This window comes from Macaca mulatta, chromosome 15 (assembly GCF_049350105.2).
Source record: "Macaca mulatta isolate MMU2019108-1 chromosome 15, T2T-MMU8v2.0, whole genome shotgun sequence".
Taxonomy (NCBI): Eukaryota; Metazoa; Chordata; class Mammalia; order Primates; family Cercopithecidae; genus Macaca; species Macaca mulatta.
This window is the reverse complement of record NC_133420.1, coordinates 63,652,833-63,665,176: the sequence shown is the minus strand read 5'-3', so window position 1 is coordinate 63,665,176 and position 12,344 is coordinate 63,652,833. Positions and strand designations below refer to the sequence as shown.

At 41.3% G+C, this 12,344-nt stretch overlaps 1 protein-coding gene and 1 pseudogene across 1 annotated transcript in view; one reads left to right on the top strand and one right to left on the bottom strand.

The window, feature by feature from the left end:
- Positions 1 to 12,344, top strand: part of LOC144334634 (olfactory receptor 13C7-like) — a 143,846-nt gene that overhangs the window by 99,122 nt on the left and 32,380 nt on the right. The gene's annotated exons all lie outside the window — the stretch shown is intronic.
- On the bottom strand, positions 9,121 to 10,217 carry LOC100430293 (olfactory receptor 13C7-like; annotated as a pseudogene).

Here is a 12,344-nt window from a genome sequence, read left to right as displayed (position 1 = left end):
TGGGCATGGTGGCACACACTTGTAATCCCAGTGTTTTGAGAGGCTGAGGCGGGAGGATCAGCTGGGCCAGGGAGTTCAAGACCAAGCTGGGAAATAGAGCGAGACCCCATCTCTACAAAGCAAAAAACAAAAATCAATTAGTTGGGCTTAGTGGTGCATACCTGTAATCTAGCTGAAGTTAGAGGATTGCTTGAGCCCAGGGATTTGAGGCTATGATATGTAAGCTATGATTGTCCCACTGCACTCCAGCCTGGGTGACAGAGCAAGACTGTATCACTAAAAAATAAAAAATAAAAATAAATAGACAATTGGTGGTTCTAGTATATTCACAAGGTTATGCAACCATCACCACAATCTAATTCCAGGATTTTAAAATATCTGAACAAATTTCAAACACTGTACCAGCTAGCAACTGTTCCCTTTTACTCCCCCTCCTTTCAGTCCTCAGTAGCCACTAATCTACTGTCAATGGATTTGCCCATTCTAGACATTTCATACAAACAGAATCATACAATATATGGTCCTTTGTGTATGTCTCCTTTCACTTAGCATAACATTTTCAAAGTTCCTCTATGCATGTATCAGTACTTAATTTCTTTCCATTACTGAATAGTATTCCATTGTACCACACACATTTTGTTTATCCATTCACAAGTCAATGGACATTTGAGCTGTTTACATTTTTGGCTTTTATGTATAGTGCTGCTATGAGCATTTGTGTGCAAGTTTTTGTGTGACTATGTGTTTTTAATTGTCTTGGATGTATATGTGTGTGTATATGTATATATGAATGAAATTGCTGGATCATATGGTTAACTCTATGTTTAACTTTTTGAGAAACTGCCAAACTGTCTTCCAAAGTGGCTGCATCATTTTACATTCCCACCAGCAGTTTAGAAAGGTTCCCATCTCTTCACACCTTTGCCAACACTTGTTATTGTTCATCTTTTGTATTACAGTCATTCTCATCAGAATGGAGTGGTATCAGTGGCATCTAACTGTGGTTTCGATTTGCATTTTCCTTATGACTAATGTTATTGAGCATATTTTCATGTGCTTATTGGGCATTTGAATATCTTCTTTGGAGAAATGTCTATTCAAACATTTTGCCCATTTTTAATTGGGTTGTTTTTTAGATTCTTTAAAAAATGATTGAGGTTTTATTGACATAACATAAAATTCACGGAAGTGAATACTTCAGTGGCATTTTGTACATTGATGATGTTGGGTGACTACCATCTCTATCTAGTTTCAGACCTTTCCATTACTCCGGAATCAAACTCTGCACCCGGAAGAAGTTTTTGCCCATTTCTCCTCACCCCCAGCCCCTAGCAACCACCAATATGGGTTCTGGTTGTGTCACACTCACCATTATTTCATTGACCTGAAGCAAGCCTCTTGGCTGAGCCAGAGTCCAAACGGGAGGGCAGTGCAGAGTTCCATGACAGTGGTTTGGACACAGGGAGGGATTTGAAACCATTGTTGCAATGACCATATATATAAATACAGACAGGGTAAATGACATTAGGTCTAAAACGTGTAAGAGACATATTTTCTCCTCTCTAAGGACTCTTCTGCTTTTGAAATATGTACTTACTTTTAAAAAAATTTTTTTTTTTCTTTTTTTGAGATGGAGTCTCGCTCTGTCACCCAGGCTGGAGTGCAGTGGCGTAATCTTGATTCACGGCATCATCCACTTCCCAGGCTCAAGCAATTCTCATGCTTCAGCCTCCTGAGTAGTTGGGAGTGCAGGCATGCACGACCTCACCTGGCTAATTTTTGTATTTTCTTTTTAGTAGAGACAGGGTTTGGCTATATTGGCCAGGCTGGTCTCAACTCCTGGCCTCAAGTGATCCACCTGCCTGGGCCTCCCAAAGTGCTAGGTTTACAGGTGTGAGCCACTGTGCCCAGGCAAAAATAATTTTTACTCATTTTTTAGAGATGGAGTCTAGTTATGTTGCCCAAGGCTCAAGCGATCCTCCTTCCTCAGCCTCCCAAGTAGCTGAGACTACAGGTGTGCACAATTGTGCCCAGTGAAATATGTACTTCTTTCAGGAAATGCTCCTTCCCTTATTTAAACTATGCTATACAAATGGAAGGTAACTTCCTAAATAGATACCACTTCTCCAAAACCTGCAGTAACTCTAATTGACCAGGATTGGAAACTATCCTAAGCCAAGTCAATCACACACCTCCTCTGGGATTTATTAACTTGGAATTCTATAAATCCATTGGAAAGTAGACAGGACTGAAGCAAAACAGGTGAGCTTCAAAATTGTTGGAGACCATACTGCCAGCCTTGTGGAAGATGCCTATATGAGAAAACAAAACGGAGGCAAGAAACAGAAGATGAGATACTAAATTTGCAACAACATGGGTGAAACTGGAGGACATTATGTTAAGTGAAATAAGCCAGGCACAGAAAGACAAATACTGCATCATCTCACTTATATGTGGAATCTAAAAAAGTCAAACTCTGTTATAGAAACAGAGAGGAGAGTGGTAGTTACCAGAGCCTGGAGGGGGTGAGGGAAATAGGAAAATATTAGTCAAAGGACACAAAATTTCAGTTATACAGAAGGAACAAGTTCAAGAGATCTATTGTACAACATGGTGACTATAGTTAATAATAATATATTACATATTTAAAAGTTGCTAAGAGAGTAGATTTTAAGGGTTCTCACCACAAAAAATAATAAGTATGTGAAGTAATGCATATGTTAAATAGCTTGATTTAGCCATTCCACAATGTATACATATATCAAAACATAGTGTTATAGCTGGGCACACTGGCTCACGTCTATAATCCTGACTCTTTGGGAGGCCAATACAGGAGGATTGCTTGAGCCCGGGAGTTTGAGGCCAGCCTGGGCAACACAGCGAGACCCCATCTCTACATAAAAATTTTAAAAAATTAGTTGGGCATGGTGGCATGTGTCTATAGTTCCAGCTACTCAGGAGGCTGAGGTAGGAGAGTCACTTGAACCTGGGAGGTCAAGGCTGCAGTGAACCATGATTGCCCCACTGCACTCCAGCCTGGGTGACAGAGCGAGACTCTATCTTTAAAAAAGAAAACAAAAATACAATGTTATACAACATAAATACATAGAATATTTACCTGTCAATTAAAAAAATTTAAAGGTTACTCTTGTGATGTCTTTTTAAAAGTATCTGGCCGGGCACGGTGGCTCACACCTGTAATCCCAGCACTTTGGGAGGCCGAGGTGGGCAGATCATGAGGTCAGGAGTTCGAGACCAGCCTGGCCAACATGGCGAAACCCCATCTCTATTAAAAATTAGCCAGATGTGGTGGCACGCACCTGTAATCCCAGCTACTCAGGAGACTGAGGCAGGAGAATCACTTGAACCTGGGAGGCAAAAGTTGCAGTGAGCGGAGATTGTACCATTGCACTCCAGCCTGGGTGACAGAGTGAGACTCCGTCTCAAAAAAAAAAAAAAAAAAAAACTGGATAAATAATTTCTGCTCACACACACACAAAAGAGAATATAGAGAATGTCTGGGCAGCATTCAAGTCCCTTGTTATACCTTACTTCCTCTCTTACCTCCCAATGTTTGGTCACATAAATCAATAAATTCAACCTTTTGCCTAAGCTGGTTTGACTTTGGGTTTTTACCACTTACAACTAAAAAATTATTCATCAAATAATAATCAAATTAATTAACTAATCAAATTAATTAAACAGGGCCAGGCCCTGTGCCAGTGCGACCAGAGAGGACATTAAATGGTATCCTATAGTAAGTGTCATGGTATCCATAATTTTAGATGATGGGGAATTTATTTGCAGCTTGGATCCCAATTAGGAAGGGACTCTTTCTGCCAGAGGTATTGACACTACCCTCCCTATTACAAAAGGATAGCATAGAGATTGAAGCAGAGGAAATGAGGACAAGAGAGAGCTCTGGGGTTGGTGAGGGAGCAACATGGTCAAGCCTTAGATAGAAGCAGCTCTGGTATCACGGGCAAGGCAGGTAACTAGCATTTTGCTAAGGCCTGTTTGGTTAGGAATCTTCGACAACAAGGGGCAGAGAATCTTTCAAGTCACCTCAAATAGGGCCAGGGATATGAGAATCAGTTAATATGGAATATGGCTGTGCCTGCTTAGCAGGGCCTGAGGATGTGAAGTTTTTCTTAGGATGGATGAGGGGAGAGGGTGTAAGTGATGAGCCTTGGGTTGAAACTTAATTTCTATCAAAAGCAATCAATATATTTGCAAACAAAGCATCTGACAAGGGGTTAATATCCAGAATATATAGGAAACTCACACAACACTAGAGCCAGAAAACACAAATAATCTGATTTAAAAATGGGCAAAAGATCTGAATAGACATTCCTCAAGAAAGACATACAAATGGCTAACAGGTATATGAAAAAAAGCTCAACATCACTAATCATCAGGGAAATGAAAATCAAAACCACAATGAGATATCATCTCACCCCAGTTAGGATGGCTATTATCAAAAAGATAAAAAATATCAAATGCTGGTGTGGATGTGGTGAAAAGAGATCTTTAATATACTGTCGGTGGGAATGCAAAGTAGTCCAGTCATGATGGACAGCAGTGTGGAGGTTCCTCAAAAAACTAAAAATAGAATTACCATATGATCCAGCAACCCCACTACTGGCCATTTAGCCAAAGGAAACGAAATGAGTATGTTAAAAGCGATAAAAGCATTTCCACGTTTATCACAGCACTATTCACAATAGCCAAGATATGGAATCAATCTGAGTGTTCATTAATGGATGAATGAATAAAGAAAATGTGATATATTTACACGATGAAATCCCATTCAGCTCTTTAAAAAATGAAATCCTATCATTTTTGACAGCATTGATAAACCTAGAGGATATTATGTTAAATGAAATAAGCCAAACACAGAAGAAAAAATCCCACATAATGTCACTCATATGTGAAATCTAAAAAAGTTGATCTCATAGAAGTAGAAAATAGAATAGTGGTTACCAGAGGCTAGCGGGGAGAGTGGGGTCACCAGGGATGGGGAGTGGTTGGTGAATGGTTACAAAGTTACAGATAGGAAGAATAAGTTCTGGTGTTCTATTACACAGTAGAGTGACAATAGCCAACAATAATGCATTGTATACTTCAGAATAGTTGGAAGGGAGGATTTGGGGTGGTTGTTCGTTTTTTGTATAAATTTGTGGGGTACGAGTGTAATTTTGTTAATGGATATATTGTGTAGAAAAGATAATTTTTGAATGTTATTACCACAAAGAAATGACAAGTGTTTAACATGATAGATATGTTAATCATCCTGATTTGATCATTACATAATGTATATATGTATTGAAACATTACACTGTACCCCAGTATATGAATATAATATGTAAAATTATTATGTGTCAATTAAAAACAAAATAAAACATAAAATAAAGACTAGTGTTAAAGGGAAATTGAGGCCAGCTACAGTGGCTCATGCTTGTAATCCCAGCACTTTGGCAGGCCGAGGTGGGTGGATCACCTGAGGTCAGGAGTTTGAGACCAGCCTGGCCAATGTGGTGAAACCCCATCTTTACTAAAAATACAAAAAGTTAGCTGGGCGTGGTGGCAGGCACCTGTCATCCCAGCTACTTGGGAGGCTGAGGCAGAAGAATCGCTTGAACCCAGGAGGCGGAAGTTGCAGTGAGCTGAGATCGTGCCACTGCACTCCAGCCTAGGCAACAAGAGCAAAACTCCATCTCAAAATAAATAAATAAAGTGAAGTCGATGTTGTCCCCACAGAAGGGTAATTGTATGGCTAGTGAGATCTGCAATAAGGAGTTGGCTTTGCCAGCCACCCAGGAGCCAACAGCCATGGGCAGTAGGCAGCCTTGCTTTTGACCCTGGGGTATATAAGGGGGTTGCAGATGGCCATGTAGCGATACAGAATGATTTGCTAATAAAAGACTCTGGGTACTACTTATGCCTTGGTAAGAAGGAAAAGGAAGCTGGTATCAGAGTTCTTTGACCATCTTTGGCATCCTTATAGATGTCATTGCACACGTCACTGCAGGGGGACATGCGCAGAGTTCTCATTACGATGTGTGGGTGTGGCCATCTCCACTGATGCTTTTGTCATTTCCCTGAAGACTGAGGAAAAGAAGCTCTGAAGCTCCCTGGTTTGGAGTCCCCATGCCCACAGACTACCCCAGACCTTAAGCTAGAGACTGGCATATTTTGGATTTTCTCTTAGGAAAAAGTTTCACCCATCTGAGCCCTCACTTAAGCCCTCTGTAGAAGTCTACCAGTCACACACGCCACAAGTCTCTGAGCGCAAGAGTAGGAGCAAGAGAGATTGAAAGACACTAGGGGAAAGACAGTTGTGTGTCTTTTTAAGCACTTGTATGTTAATGACTTCTCCAGGTGCTGCAGACAAATATGATCTGGAACTATCGCGTACCCCTCATGGCTGTTCCAGGCCTGGGCACTCTTACTTTTAGAGGTCGTAGCCCACATCATGTCAAAATGAACATGTATTCCACTTTATGTATAATTTTGTGGTAAATTTGAGATGATTTTTCTACTTCTAAAAATTATTTGTCTTATAAGTGGCTCATTTAATTTACAATTCTATGATTTCTCAACAATAACTATGAAAATGCAGGAATTCTTGCAAAGTAGAAGTGTCTAATCCACAGATTGTTTTAAAATAATGATGCATGAATAAAAGAGTTTACTTATTATTGAAGATTACATAATGTTCCCTTCTGTAGAGAGAACATTATGTTCTCTCTTATGTAAATAATTAATTAAGATTTTTTTTTTAGGTTTTGTTTTGTTTTGTTGTAGTCAGGGACTAACATGTTTTCCAGAGCTCAAACATCTTTGTCCTTGATTAAAATGTCAAAGACCTGGCTACTGAGCCCTCCTGCCCTGTAGCTAAAACAGCCCTGCTTACTCTCTGCACCCTCTGTTCAAGAGTAAAAATATTTACATAGTAAACACAAATCAAGTTTATGTATATAAATGAAAATTAGAGGAATTTAATTTATGAAAAACATTTTAGGGAACAACTGGTATTTTTAAACAAAAAGAATTCAAGAAGTTACTGTCCTTGGAAGTACAGAAAACACCTGAGAAGGGCGTGTATATACATACTGTTGACACACCTGTGCTGAGATTGACTGTTGTTATCTGTCACTGGTTGGGTTCCCTGGAAGCTGGTGCTGATGGGAAGATTTTCATGCAGAACATTTACTGAGAAGTGCTTTTAAGATCAAAACCTCTGTGCTTAGAAAACGGAATATCCATATACAGAAGGAAACTAGACCCCTATCTCTCACCCTCTGCAAAAATCAAATCAAAATGAAAGACTTAAATCAAAGACCTCAAGCTATGAAACTACTCAACGAAAACATTGCAAAAACTCTCTAGGACATTGGACTGGGTAACGATTTCTTGAGTAATACCCCACAAGCACAGGATCAAAGCAAAAATGGACAAATGGATCACATCTAGTTAAAAAGCTTCTGCTCAGCAAAAGAAACAATCAACAAAGTGAGGATACAACCCAAAGAATGGAAGAAAATATTTGCAAACTACCTGTCTGACAAGGGACTGATTACCAGAATATATGAGGAGCTTAAACAACTCTATAGGAAAGAAGCTTTATAATCTGACTGAAAAAATGGGCAAAAGATCTGACTAGACATTTCTCAAAAGAATACATACAAATGGTAAACAGGTGTATGAAAAGGTGTTCAACATCACTGATCATCAGAGAAATGCAAATAAAAACTACAATAAGATACAACCTCACTCCAGTTAAAATGGCTTTTATTCAAAAGGCAGTCAATAACAAATTCTGGTGGAGATGTGGAGAAAAGGGAACCCTGGTACACTGTTGGTGGAAATGTAAGTTAGTACAACTATTATGGAGAAGTTTGGAGGTTCCTCAAAACAACTAAAAATAAAGCTACCATATGATCCAGCAATCCCAGTGCTAGGTATATACCCAAAAGAAAGGAAATCAGCATATTCGAGATATGTACACTCCCATGATTACTACAGCATTATTCACAGTAGCCAAGATTTTGACACAACCTAAATGTCCATCAGCAGACAAATGGATAAAGAAAATGTAGCACATATATACAATAGAGTACTATTCATCATCAAAAAAATGAGATCCTGCCATTTACAACAACATAGATGGAACCGGAGGTCATTATGAAGGTGAAATAAGCCAGGGACAGAAAGACACACTTTGCATGTTCTCACTGATTTGTGGGAGCAAAAAATCAAAACGATTGAACTCATGGAGATAGAGAGTAGAACACTGGTTACCAGAGGCTGGGAAGGTTGGTGGGGAGGAGAAGTGAGGATAGCTAATGGGTACACAAATATAGTAATAAGATCTAGTATGTGATACTAGGTCTAGTATGTGATAGCACAACAAGGTGACTACAGTCAACAATAATTTATTATACATTTAAAAATAACTAGAAGAGTATAATTGGATTGTTTGTAACACAAAGAAAAGATAAATGCTTGAGGTGATGGGTGCCCCATTTACCCTGATGTGATTATTACGCATTGTATACCTGTATCAAAATATCACATGTACCCCATAAATATCTACACCTACCATGTACTCATAAAAATTAAAATAAATAAAAATTTTAAAAGATCGACACCTGTACAGGATGTGAGCAGATAGAAGAAGCAGGGATAGGCAGAGGGAGAGCTGGAACTACCATGGGAAAGCTCTCCAGCTGGGATGACCCTTTAGAGATAACCCCATTGAGGCAAGGAGGACTGGGTCTTTATACTGACATTGATATCATTGTGTATGAGTTGACCTTGAGAAGGGCATGTGACTTTGGGTGAGGTAGTACTCTTTAGTCAAAGGCAACCCTGCAGAGAGACTCCACTGAATGCTGTTGACCGTCAGTACTCACAGGGCTCATGAGTGCTTCAGTGCTAGGTGGAGTGAACAGGAATCCGGGCAGCACACCACAGCATCCACTACAGACCCTTAACCGATACTTCTCAAAGTTTAACATCCGTACAAATCACCTGGGGGAACTTGTTAAAATGCAAATTTCAATTCAGGAGTTCTGCAATGGGTCCCAAGACTCTGTACATCTCATAAGCTTCCAGGTGATGCTGATACTGCTGATCCATGGACCACATTGTGAGTAGCATGGCTCTAAACTGAGCTTGCCCCTCACCTAGCTTTGCTTGGAATTGAGATTCTCAAGTGAGAGCCATCAGAGTGCATGGATCATGGGATATAACTCATCACTGAGTCAAGCATTTCTGAGCCACCAGGCTTCTCACAGCAGTCTTAACATCCTTGTTGCTCAGACTGTAAATGATGGGGTTCAGCATGGGAGTCAAAAGTCCATAGAAGAGGGAGATGAGTTTGTCTGAAAGGTCTGTTTGTCTGCCCCTAGGGAATCCTTGGATTTGGGCTTCCCATACATTGAGAGGATGGTTCCATAGAAGATAATCACCACAGTAACGTGGGCAGAGCAGGTGGAGAAAGCCTTTTTCCTCCCCTCAGCTGAGGGAATCTTTAAAATAGTGGTGAGTATGAAGATGTAGGAGACAAAGATGAACAGGACTGGGACCCCCAGGAAGATCACGTTGGCCACCCCCATGCTGATCACATTGATGGAGATGTCAGCACAAGCCAACTTTAAAACTGCCAGGATCTCACAGATGAAATGGTTGATGACATTGTCCCCACAGAAGGGTAACTGTACTGCAAGAGAGATCTGCACCAAGGAGTTGGCTCCACCAGCCACCCAGGAGCTGGCAGCCATGGGCACATAGGCAGCCTTGCTCATGACTACTGGGTACCTAAGGGGGTTGCAGATGGCCACGTAGTGATCAAACGCCATCATGCCCGGGAGAACACACTCTGTGGCTCCTATGGCAAAGGAGAGGAACATCTGCACTGCACAGCCTGAGAAGGAGATGGTTTTCCTGGGAGTGAGGAAACCGTCCAGGACCAGAGGGACTGAGGAGGTTGTGTAGCAGATGTCCAGGAAGGAGAGGTTCCCAATGAAGAAGTACATGGGCGTGTGCAGGCAGGAGTCGGACACAGTCACCAGAATGAGGACCCCGTTGCCCAGCAGGATCACCAGGTACGTCAGCAGGATAAGCACAGAGAACGTTTTCTCTAGTTTTGGATGGGCGGAGAGGCCGAGCAAGACAAATTCTGTCACAGAAGACTGGTTAGATACTTCCATTTCAAACTCTCTCTTTCATCCCTAGGAATAATGAAGGCAGAAAATACATGTTTATTTTTTGACGGCTTGCTTGAGTCAATTCATGGGAATTACAGTATGATGTCTCTAAAATTATAAACAAACTTATCCTGTTAGACTCAACTGTAAAAAACCAAGTTATCTAAAAGCCAGGCTGTGTATCAGGCCTTGGAAGAATAGACCCTGGAAATCTAATAAAACTTTGAATGAAAAAAATGAAGGACATTTCTGCCTAAACAATGATATTAATATACCAAAAGCAATATCACACGACTGCATGTGCTGTCTGTAGCACTTTGTAGGAAATCAGGGGCTTCTGAGCAACTCTGCCTCTGCCATATAATTGGAGACCTCAGGCTGTTATGGCTTGGTGACCCTGGCCCTTGAGGTCACATGACCCATTCCTCTGTGTCTGGCTCTCCCTCACCCAGCAAGTTTCTATTATAATTTAACTTCTCATACAGACAGTCTTACAGGGAGAGAATGTGCTGGCTTCAAAACATAAAACTTCTTATTTCCTTAACAGTTTTATTTGTTACTCAGTATCTTTTTGCAGTTCCATCTTTTGTGAGTTTAGTTAGCATAAATCAATTCATCTGATCTTGACCAGATCTACAAAATCTGACAAAACAGAGTTTCTGGAACCTATAACATGGAGTCCCCTCCAAAGGCTTCAGAATTCTGGTTTGGGGAGAAGGAATCATGTGTTTCCTCCAGTAACCATGTCTGACCTGCCTGCCTCTTTGCTGTTCCAGGACTAGACTGGTGGCATATTGCCTTGCCTGATTGTGGGAAACCACTCATAATTCACACCCCCAGCCTGGGTTGGGTGAAGCCTTGAATCACACCCACATCAAGTTCAATGAGAAACGCCATCCCATTAATGCCATTTGGAAGATCTGCAGATATGCTCACACACAAACCTACTCCAGCTTCTAGAATACAAAAATCTGCACTGTGGATTATCACCACAATTTCATCTCCAAAGAGATCTGGAACACCAGATGTCATCAGGTCCTGACACAGGGTGCCCAAAATGACAAAAAGCCAACTGCCTCATAGCTACCCAAGTGCTGGTTAAAAATACAGATTTCTGGATCCTACCTTGGCAGATTGTCTTAGCAATCTGTTTTTGTTCATTGCTTTGCTTTTCAAATAAAAGCTCCCCCATGTACTTCTGATGTATACCGGTCTTGGGAATCACTAATCTGTTTCAACCCTTCTCAGTTCAAAAGTGGAGAAGCTGAGGTCAGGGAAGATGTTTGTGAGCAGCACACGCCTCTGAAGAAGGGGAGTGGGGGTGCTTTGTTCTAAATGGTAATGATACAATGTCCAAAAAAGATTATCTCAGGATATTAGGAATTAAGGGACGGGGAACTATTTTTAGAGAAAAACTCCATTCGGTATCAGGAAGTGCAGAATCTGAGGCTTGACAGAATCTTCAGATATTAAACCAATCCAGTCCCCACCCCTGAGCCACCTGCCATAGGATCCTCTCTTCAATACGTGATTTCTCAGCCTCTGCTTAAACATTTAGGACAACAAGGGGCTCAAGGTAATGTCATTGTCAGAAAGCCCAGGTTGTTAGAGCTCTTCAGGGACCTGAAATCTGCCTTTTTCTAACTTTTCCCTTCCTCCACTAATCCTAAGCCTACCTTATGGGCTCTTCTTGTTAGACTTGCCTGCTTCCTTGACACACTTGCAGCCTTCAGAGCTTTGGAATTAGTTGCTTCATCCCCAAACCCAATTCTACCCCTAGCCCTCCCCTTGCACAGACCTCTTTGTACATGCCTCTTTCCCCCAGCTGGTGAAGAACTGGCCATAGAGGTCCCCTAGCACTTACCCAGTTTAGGGTCCAGTCTGGGATCCTATTGGGCTGCATCTATTGTTTGCAGGAAGGCAGGCCGGTGGAGTGGGGAGGTTGCCAGTTTACCGAGGTCAGGACATGTCACTGGCTCTGGTTTCACCTGTCCTTCTGAGTGCTACCCTGCCAAAAACCAAGCAGGCCAAGAGGCCATGTCTCTCAGAGCTGCCCTGGCAGCACAGGTGCACACTCTCGACTTGGGCATGTACTCTTTAACTGCTGTCTCCTGTCCTGGTGTCTCGAAA